Genomic DNA, 10,493 nt, shown 5'->3' on the forward strand with positions numbered 1-10,493 from the left:
TTGTCTAAATACATATCAGATGAGAAAGAACATTTTAATGTATATTCTCTATCAGTATCTCTATAAAAGAACCAAATACAGTAACACATTTAGATGTTTGTTCCTAGGAATTATGTGCTGCACACTGAAAGGAAAGGAGTTGGTGTTATCAAAGTCCTCTTCTGGCTGCTCATCAAAATTTTAGAATACTCACCTTTACTCTGTCTAGTATATGAACATTTTAAAGACAAAACTTCTCACTTTCTTCTTGCTTCTTCTTCCTCCTACCCCTTAAATCCAGGTGATTCTTCTGTAACATTGTTTTCTGAGACTACCCCCATTTTGTTTACTGCCACCACCAACTAACAATGTCAGCCCACGTTGAAAACTTCCCAAGTGGTAAGCAACTCTCTCCTTTTCATTCCACTTTTACTAAACCTTCTGGAAGATAACTTTCACCACATATTGAAACAAAACAACAATTCTCAATATTTGGCTTGTAGGTCATATAAAATTTTTTGCAGGAATCCAATGTTATTATTTTAAATGTAGAAGTGTCTTTAAATTAAAATATCTAAGAGTGATAGGTTTTAATGAATTTTCTTCTTTCACCAATGTGGAAAGAGTAATTACCATTGATTCTCAGTTGGCTTCAGAAAAAAATCCAGAGTAGGAGATGATATCTCAGGCTTCTGAATGGATGAATACCATTGCCAAGAACCACAAGTACTTCTTACCAGAGGGTACTCGTCTCACTGGAACTGCCTCAGTGTCTACAAAGCTGAGTACTTGGGTAAGAGAAACTTGGGATGTTTGGGGAGAGAATGGGAAAGGCCCAGAGTCGGGAGAGTTTAAGTTGCTCCCAGTCCCGTCTCCAGAGGGTCCTAATCAAATGCCACAAAACTCTTGCCTGACAGGCTCAGGATGGACAGGTCAGAGGTGGGGTTGCCTAGCCCCTCTCTCTGGCAGGTCAGCAACAAATGTCTTCAGAAACTTTTCCCCCCAAAACTAGGCTTCTCCCTGGCTGCACCAGAGGCTGTAGGTCCAAGAAAATGGAAAACAGAAACACCAACTTAAAGTTTATTGTGGGCACATCATAAATATTTAATAATTTCAAACCAGAATTTTAAACCTTTTGGAAAATTTCCCAAAGACCTGGTAATATTCTCTGAAATCTGAGTACCTAAAGACACCTCTTTAAGATGTAACAGTTGCAAGAAAGGTGTTATGACACAAAATATGATCTGCAGTTTTAAGGAGAAAAAATATTCTCCTGAGCTTATTACTTTTTTAATCAAGTAGTTTGTAGAACTTTCAGTTTTTAAGGCTAAGTACTAGAATTACAATTACAAGTAGGCTTGAAAAGGGCTAATTTATAATATGAAACTATCATAAAATTATTAACAAATGTAATATAAGAAAGGCTATATTTGATAAAGAGAAAGTTTCATTTATCTGACTCCAACCTGTATATTCAGTATGATTTTCATTATTCTTTAGAGGTTGACAAATACTAGGTGTCCAACAACAACAAAAAAGTTGAATAAATGGATGAACCCTTAATTGTAATCATATTAATCTGCTCACAATTCTCTCCACACAAGCCATGAACTTTCCCACATTCATGCCTTTGCTTGGATCATTTCACCCATAATTTTACAAGACCTATATTGCATTCAACCTATTTTATCAGTCTTTAATTACCATTTTGTCTCTTGGATTATCTACCCGCTTTCTGAACTATTGTGTCTCATGCGACTCATTTATGCTCTTTTAACTCAATTGCCCGCTAACCTGATACTCCCTGGTCCTTTCTCCTATTGTAAAACAAGTATTCTACTACCCAAATAATGATCCTGGAACTATTTGTTTAACCTTGCTCTGCAAATTTGTCTTACCCATAAAATAAGGCTAATAATAATATTGATTTTATAGATGATGGGTAAAATATTACAAGTAAAGTGATTAAAATAGGGTCAGGTACATAGCAAACATGCAGTCAATTTTAGTTATTAAATCACACACGCACGCACACACACACACACACACACACAACAAAACATGAAGCATGCTTTCTCTTTTTTTTTTTTTTTTTTTTCATCTCTTCTGGCTGCCACTGTGAAATAGCTTGAAGAATCATTACTACTCAAATGTTCATTGTTGGAAGAATAGCATGTGCTGCAAGGATGCTGCCTGTAGATGCCTCCATGGGGTCCAAATAACAGGCTGTGAAAGTGAAGCTGGATTCCGTTTATTGGGTAGACTGTGACCAGAACTCGGAGTGGAAGGAGACATGGGAGTTTGTTTATTACACCTATCATTCCTCTCATTCTCTTGACCCATTTCTTAACTTCCCCATAACATTATCTACTGTCCAAATTATGAAACCAACCCTCTTATGTATATTTGTGATTTCATTGTAAGCTAATGTTGCTGTGGATACATGTGCAGTATAAGTCCGTGGGTGGGATGGGTGGGGCTATTTTATTCATGAGCAGTTTTCAGCTTCAGGTCAGTCAATAAAAATGCATGTTTATTTTATCTCTTAAGTTATACTGTCATATTTATACCTATATTTTACTCCAACTGTAACAAGGTAAACTCTCTTTCACATTGGAAAATCAAATATGTATGTCCCAGAGTTCTTAGAACAAAAACTACACGGAAAAGACTGATGGGAGACAATTTTCCATGGGTCTCTCACAAGTCTGCATGTCTTGTATCAGATTTTGTTCCAGAATATTTTTACAAGGATGTGTGTATAGCAAATAATCTTGAAAGATAGAGATAGTGTTTTTCTCCAGATAGAAAGCAGATTTGTTTCCTTATCAGGATACTAAAGAATTAAAGAGAATGTCTTTCCTCAGGGAAAAAGTTGGGCCAGTTTTCTTGCAACCCATAAAAATATTAGGATTTCCTAAGAAACCTGATATTTTCCACCGTGATGCAAACCCACTGTATAAGTCTACCCAGACCATTCTGCATAACCACAGGAGTGAGGAAGCAAGAAAAACTGATGCGAACATGAAGTTTCTGCTGCTTGCTGTGCCATAAGTTATAAAGTTCCTTGTTTCTGACCCAGGAATCTTGGCACTTTTGGCATTATCCATAACTGCTGCGTGTATCCATGAAACAAGTTACCTTGCAAATATGGTAAAATCTTAGACCCTTGATAGTTCTTGACAAGGACTCAAAAGTCCTAAATAGATTGACTTATTTTTCTAGCCCACAGGATACAAAGAATCAGTTTGAAAGTATTAAACTCTTAAATTTGCATTATACATATATCATATTAGTTTTCACATATAGACGTGCAAGTTTCCTTGTTTTGTATCCCAATCACTTAGCAATAGTTTAGAGTAACCCAAAAGTTTAGGACAGATGTGTTCTGCTACAGCAACTGGCTTCACTCCAGAAAGCTAAAGAACGTTATGTACTTATGCTCTGTTAACAATTCAGGAAAATGAGGCTATATGTAATTACCTCTATAGCTCATCCTTCCCTCTCCCACTGATGAATAAATACAATGTCTATTCAACAATCATTGAAAGTTTAATTATGTGATGAAGGACAAGGGAGATTGTTCATTAGAAATTATTGTTCTAGTAGAAGATGAATCATGTGATATGATTGCTTTAATAAATAAAAACTGGTGGCCTATGGATTATACCCAAAGAAATAAAAATCTTCCAGGAATATATTCAAAAGCATCAAATTTACCCTACATGTTGCCCAACTAATGTCTATGATTTGATACATGAGTGAAGAGAAGGCAAGAAATATGTACATGGAATGAATAATTATTATTAAAACCTTAACACAAGAAATTAAGGCTTTAATTAACTGAACCCTTCACTGCAACAGAAATGTGCGCAGTCTTAAAACAAGAATCATTCTTGTTATGACAGGCCTCCAAACAAATATTGAGCTTTTCTTTCCTTCAAAGGAGATTTTGAAATGTAGGTTGCAAATTACTCAAAAAATTTCTAATACAAGGGATATAATCTGTATGTAGAGGTGGCTGATGTTCTGTGGTTTTGTCTCTTGAATTAGCCTAATGCTGTTTTCATTATTAGAAATGATTTTGTCGGTGAATATTACATGGATAATATAGATCTTTGTCTACATGGATTGACTATAAATACAAATAATGATATGGTGAAACATTAACATTGTCAATAATGCATAGTCTCGTAGAATTATGCTGTGTATACTTTCTTCCACAGAAAAAATATAAATCTACTGAGCAGTTGTTACTGGTCCATGCATTCTGAGCATAGCCTAATAGGGGCTGCATAGATTTTTACTCATTCGTCTCTATACCTTGCTTTCTATGCCTGTGACCATTGGTCTTTATGATTCAGCTACTTTGAGATATCTTGATATCATTAGCATAGTGGTCTACTAGGTTGAATTTAAAGTATATGCTATTTACAAAAAGAACAAGACTAGCCCTCCTTATCTGTTTCTTTTTTCTTTGACTTTTTTTTTTTTTTTTTTTTTTTTTTTTTTTTGCTTTAGAGAAAAAGAAACATAATAATCTTACGGCACCAGGTGTTTTGAGATGTTGTTTGGTTAGTTCTGCATATGTGGTTTGTGTTTACGACCTCTGAAATCAGCCTGCCCTTCGGATAGGCACCTGCCACCCTACCTGGAGCGAAGATGCATATGTGATCTCTCTCCATCGTCTCAGCCAAATGCATGCTGAGTCACTAGCTGAGTGTCAGACTAGATCCTTGCTCAGAGGTACCTGCTACAAAATTGCTAATTAACAATTTTCAGTTCTTTGTGCCTAAAAACAAAAGGTAGGTTTTAGTTTAAAGGGAAATTGAAAGCAATATCTCATCAGGAAAGCATTGGAATTGAAATCCAGTGACGAGAATATAATATGATGTTGAAGGTAGATTTGCCAATTTTTAAAAAAATCTTGATATGGAGAAGGGACACAGTGACTCAATTGTCTGCTTTCTAAATTTGGACACCCGAAGTCACAGTGGCCTTTGAAGTGCTTCTGTGTGCAGACAACCTGGCTGCTGTCCAGCTCTTCCACCCATGATGCAGACAGGGATCTGGGGTACTTAGACTTTAAGGCAGTGCAGAGAAGACTGGAATAACAATTTCTTTTCTCAAATTCCATAGCTACTGCTGAAATTTTATCCTCGTTACTCAAATGCCTGAATTCATTCTTTTTCTTGCTGCCCAGATCTGTTTCCTCATCCTTCAGACCACAGTCCCAAAGCCCAAGCCTGAATTCCAAAGTCAGTACTTGCCTACCACCTATTCCAGAACACTAGACTCTGGACCCAGTCAGTTGGTCTGAATCTATGGAACCTTCTTTAGCTTAATTTTCAGCATTGCTCCATGCCTGGGTAGACACACAGAACTCACCCATGGCTTCCTAATTTTGTCTGTCTGATACGTGACAACTGCCTAGTACCTCATGACTAGTCTCTAAAAAAAACCCCTTGCTAAATAAATGTGGCTTGGCAACACAGTCTTAATAATTCAACAAATCAAAAGCAGCTGCCCACCATAATTAGAAATGTTGTGATTAAAACTCAGGACATGCTTCTTGTTTTCCTAGGGAATTCCTTGTTTGATTACAATAGCAATAACTTTAGAAATTGTGATATTAGAAAAAGATGATGTGATAAGTATTTGATTAGATATTTAAGTCCTAGATTATCAGATCTTCATTTTTCAAACTGAATGAATTTTATATTTTATACACATATCTGATGGTTGTATTTTAGTAGGTAAAGAGGGTCACCATTACTATATGTTAGAAATAGACAATTCATTTATCAGCAATGGTCAAAGCAAAACCGGTATGCCTGGCGCTATGCTGGGTGCTAGGGAAATAGCTGTGGGCATAATTTGCTACCTCTCAAGAGCTCATAACCTAATCAAGAAGGGCTGTATTGAGCAAAAATAATTGCTTTCTTCTAGAGAGTAGTAAATATGCCATGTATATTTATATCCTCCTCGTTTACTACCTGCAGCAGCATGCTTACATGTGCCAGGCTCATTACACAATTTTACTTAGCCTACAATCAAGAAACAGACTGATTTTTAAAAATCATGAAAGTAAGAAAATGACCTACTTTTATATTCTAATAATGAGACTACCGTCTCAATAAAACCTGTAAACAATGTAATGATTCACTGAGCAAATACTACACATATTTCCAGTAGTGAACAAAAGTAAGATATGTAAATCATTCTCAATAAGTATGTAACATCATTGGACAAAAGCCAAAAGTCATAGTCATTAAAGCTATAGAAATGCTAGAAAAGGTTCACGTAGTAAAAGATAGCATCAAGTTGGCCAATGACAACCAGAAAATGCAAAATGAGGTAGCTGTCAGTTGAGATTTTTAAGTGCAATTGGCATTATATGCAGATATTTCAGATAGTGGAAAGAGAATAAATCACAATGATGGGGAAATAATCTAATATTTGCAAACCAATCAATTTTGGTTTGGAAGGCTGTAGGATTCAGTGAATGATATGGTTGAGTAAACTATTTTATGAAGAACTTTAAAGCTACTGGGAAGAAATTTTTTAAAAAATGATAACCAGTGGGAAGCCATTGGCATATTTAAAAGTAAATAATAAGTTTGAAGAGAAATACACAGTGGGGTTTTGATAGGATGGAGGCCAGAGGGTGGAGAGAGAAAATTAAAGGAGATTTGGAAAAGGTGAGTTTGTAGGCCTACTTATTATGATAAAGGATTTAATTATTGCAGCCTAAAAGAAGATGATAATGAAAAAGAAGGATCGAATCAAGAAATGGAAGGGAAATAAAATCCACAGGATGAGGTAATTGGCTGTATTTACATCCATGGAGATGGTTTCTTCTTTCCCTTCTCTTAGAATGAGCCCTCCCAAAAACCGAATTTGAAGTAGTCTTTCTTGAAAATTAATATCAATAATAATTACATGATAGAGGAAAGACTAGCCTCTTTCACTTGGTATATTCTTCTTCTTTGACAGCTCCATCATTTCTAGAGGTAACAAGAAAAATTGGAAGACATTCTTATCCCTTTGGTACTAGAACAAGGATGAAATTATCTCAATATACTGCATTTGAGATTATGGTAGAAAAAGCAAAATAGGCCAGGCGCAGTGGCTCATGCTTGTAATCCCAGCACTTTGAGGGGCTGAGGCGGGTGGATCACCTGAGGTCGGGAGTTCGAGACCAACCTGACGAACATGGAGAAACCTCATCTCTACAAAAAATACAAAATTAGCTGGGCATGGTGGCACGCGCCTATGATCCCACCTACTCGGGATACTGAGGCAAGAGAATTGCTTGAATCCGGGAGGCAGAGGTTGCAGAGAGCAGAGATTGCGCTACTACATTCTAGCCTGGGTGACTGAGCGAAAATCTGTCTAAAAAAAAAGAAAAAGAAAAATATATGCACAGACGGGATTGAGTAAATGAGTTAAGTAAAGTGTGAGGTTCAATGTGTCATAACCTTAAAATACCAAATATTTGCCCACAAGCAGAGTATTATGCTTTATATTTTGAGTATCAACCCATTTGTCTTACATTTTAAGATAAGTATTCAGGCATATTTTTAAAAAATTGATGCATTGGATAATGGCAATTTAGAGTAGGTGCTTTATCTCATTTAAGTAATTTTTTTCTCAGAATTCTGTGGTTTAAATATCATTTCCTGTATTTTAGGTTGAGCAATCGATAAAGCAGCCGCAGTAAATTGCCACTCTGAGTGGAGACCTGGCTTCATTCGAATTGTCCATTCTCCTTTATGACAACTTCCATATGGAAGCTCAATAATAGCCAGAGCTCTACTTCCCCAGCTGGCAAAAGCCCTCTGATGAATAGTGCTTATCTACTGAGATCCTTTGGAGATTCTTACCAAATATTTAACAAAGGGGATCATATTACCTGTGCCTCCCGTACTCCAACAAAAGGCTTTTTTGTTTTTGTTTTTTTTAATGTCACAGAATATCTGCTCAGAAATGTTCACAGGGAACAAAGTACTATATTGCCCATGTTAAGAAAAGACCTACATGGAAATTAGTAGTGAAATAATAATTATATGATCCTTCTAATTTATAATTCAAATATCCCATTAAACAAGCACCAGAAGACTATCCAAATGAAAATTTGTTGAGTCAAATAGTGTTTGACTTAAATGTCACTAAGTTCATTATATGTGGCATATTGTATGTGTCAGTTTTAATGTAATCTGATTTCTGCTGTTTTATTATGTAAATCAAAGCTTTTATAATAGTGGCCTATAAGGGAAGGTGGAAAGCAAACTCTTTTTGGAGGGAATTAGTGAGCCCCTCACATGCTTTATCAAGGCACATATTACATAACATATGAAAAACATTTTCTCTCTCTTTCTAGCTCCTTAGTGAATGTCAGAACTCAGAAAGATTCTATAAAATGACCCATTATGTGAAAGATGAAGGGAATCAGGTATCTAGTATGCACACTTTTGATATTTTTTCATGTATAAACACTTTATTCATTTTATTTTTTAAATTCCTTCATGTTACACATAATATACAATGGAATCTTCTTTGTGACATCTTTGGCAGATTTTTAAAATACTGTAGAAGACCAATAGCAGCCAAAAGTGATTGCATATTACCTTCTCTTTTTAGGGCTTGATATTTATAAATATATTTCTATTCATCCAAAACTCTGGATATTACTAAGTGGTCCGTAAGTGGACTATAAAACCTTTACAAACAGAGATTGTGGTCTACTCATACCTGTAGCCCTATTGCATTAGAACAAAGCTTGACAAACAAATAATAGGTGCTTAATACATGCAGAAGGAATAGATAAATTGGCATTAAATTCCTATTAAAAGCAACAGGGGCCAAAGCGTTAACACTAGCTACAATACTACACTGGCTGGTGAAGCTATCTAAAAACAGCATATTGGGTTTTCCCACCAACCCTACAGATATAGCAATTAGCAAGTGATAAAAATGAACCTAATCTTAGCAGTTATTTGATGATGACCTTGTTTGTTCTGATGTTGACTCTCAGCTCATAATTTAATGCTACAGCTTACAGCTGCAGCTTTGTGACATGTAGGGCATAATTTGGAGTTGAAAATTGTTTATCAACTTTACAAAGAAATGTGTGGCAATGAATATGAAGCATGGAAGTGTGTGAGAACATTCTCATTTAAAATAATTGGAACAATGAAATAGTACTCAAAGGTTCAACAAATGGCAGGGAGTTGTGTTTGATATGACAAATAAGCCATTTTAAGGGTACATAAGTCACTGAAAATAATAAAGACCTCTAGGGATTTTAATCTTGTTTGTCAAGAACAGTATCACAGATGTTTTACTAAATCTGGAGAAGATAATCAGTGACTGTAGTAAATAGAAAATGGATTAAATATTAGAGCGTTGTCTGAGATAGAGTAACCTAGCACTCCAGAACACCTTGGCTTTTGAGGTGGCAGAACACGCAACGACATGATGAGATGTAATCTAAATGATGTTTCACATAAGCATGTTTTTGCCTCTGGTGCTTGCTAACTACTCAGGCACAGGGACCTCATGAAGAACTTAATCCTAACTTTATTAGTCTATGTAGTATTTCTATGGACAACCTAGAGGTCTGGTACAAGTTCTTCCCATTGTTTTTACTGTATTAGATAGTTAAGCTCCTTTTGACTTTTAAAAATGCGGCCAAATTTAAAATGTGGCCAATTTTAAAATGTGGCCAAATGATGCTTCTTGAATTGCTGTTTTCTTTTGATGCAAGATTATATATTTTCCAAGAGTGATAGAAAAGTCTCAGAGATATCTAATAGGATGTCTAAAAGGATGGAAGATAATTACCAAAATCTTCCCAGGATGGAGTCCTTGTGTATATATGTTATTAAGAGGCTATTTACAATGAAGAAACTCTCAAAATACTTATTTTGACTTTCAATTTTCTTCAAAAAGCCTTGCCAGAAATTTAAAAAACAGGGAAAAAATGGTATTTTTTCTCAGATTCTCTGCAATATGTCTATCATTCTGTCTTTCATTTACATTGTGGCAATGCTGAGGTATATAGTGTGTGTGTTTGGGTGTTTTCCTCTAAAACCATTACACTTCTGCAAAGAATTCTTTCTATAACACGTTTTCTATCATAACATGTTAAACAGCAAGTGAAATATTTTCTACACCCTGCTGTGGAGACGCAAGAAATATCAGTTAAAAAGGATCCTAAAGTAGCAGGCAAACATCTCCCAGACCTGGAGATGTTTCAGATTTCCAAAGCTGCCAGAAATGTATTTGTCTGAAAGAGCACAGAGAGAACGTTCTGTAACAACCAGTATAGTATGCAATAGAAGATAACCACATTCTTGGACATCCTTAAATTCGTATTCATATGTTTCTTAGCTATTGGAAACAAAAAATAATGATAAACGTAAGCATGCTGCTGATAAATACTTGACATTCGAAAACACGGAGTTTCAGTAATTAAAACAGAGTAAGTGAAATTATTTTTAATTATACAC

At 35.5% G+C, this 10,493-nt stretch overlaps 1 long non-coding RNA gene across 1 annotated transcript; it reads left to right on the forward strand.

Moving 5' to 3' along the window:
- The first annotated feature begins 297 nt into the window (after positions 1-297).
- LOC108540258 (uncharacterized) lies at positions 298-2,168 on the forward strand. Its single transcript, XR_001888618.1, has 3 exons — positions 298-378; positions 626-772; positions 2,107-2,168. It is a non-coding gene; the product is annotated as an uncharacterized LOC108540258 (long non-coding RNA).
- The last annotated feature ends 8,325 nt before the right edge of the window (positions 2,169-10,493 follow it).

Source organism: Rhinopithecus bieti, unplaced genomic scaffold (assembly GCF_001698545.2).
Source record: "Rhinopithecus bieti isolate Rb0 unplaced genomic scaffold, ASM169854v2 scaffold_18746, whole genome shotgun sequence".
Lineage (NCBI taxonomy): Eukaryota > Metazoa > Chordata > Mammalia > Primates > Cercopithecidae > Rhinopithecus > Rhinopithecus bieti.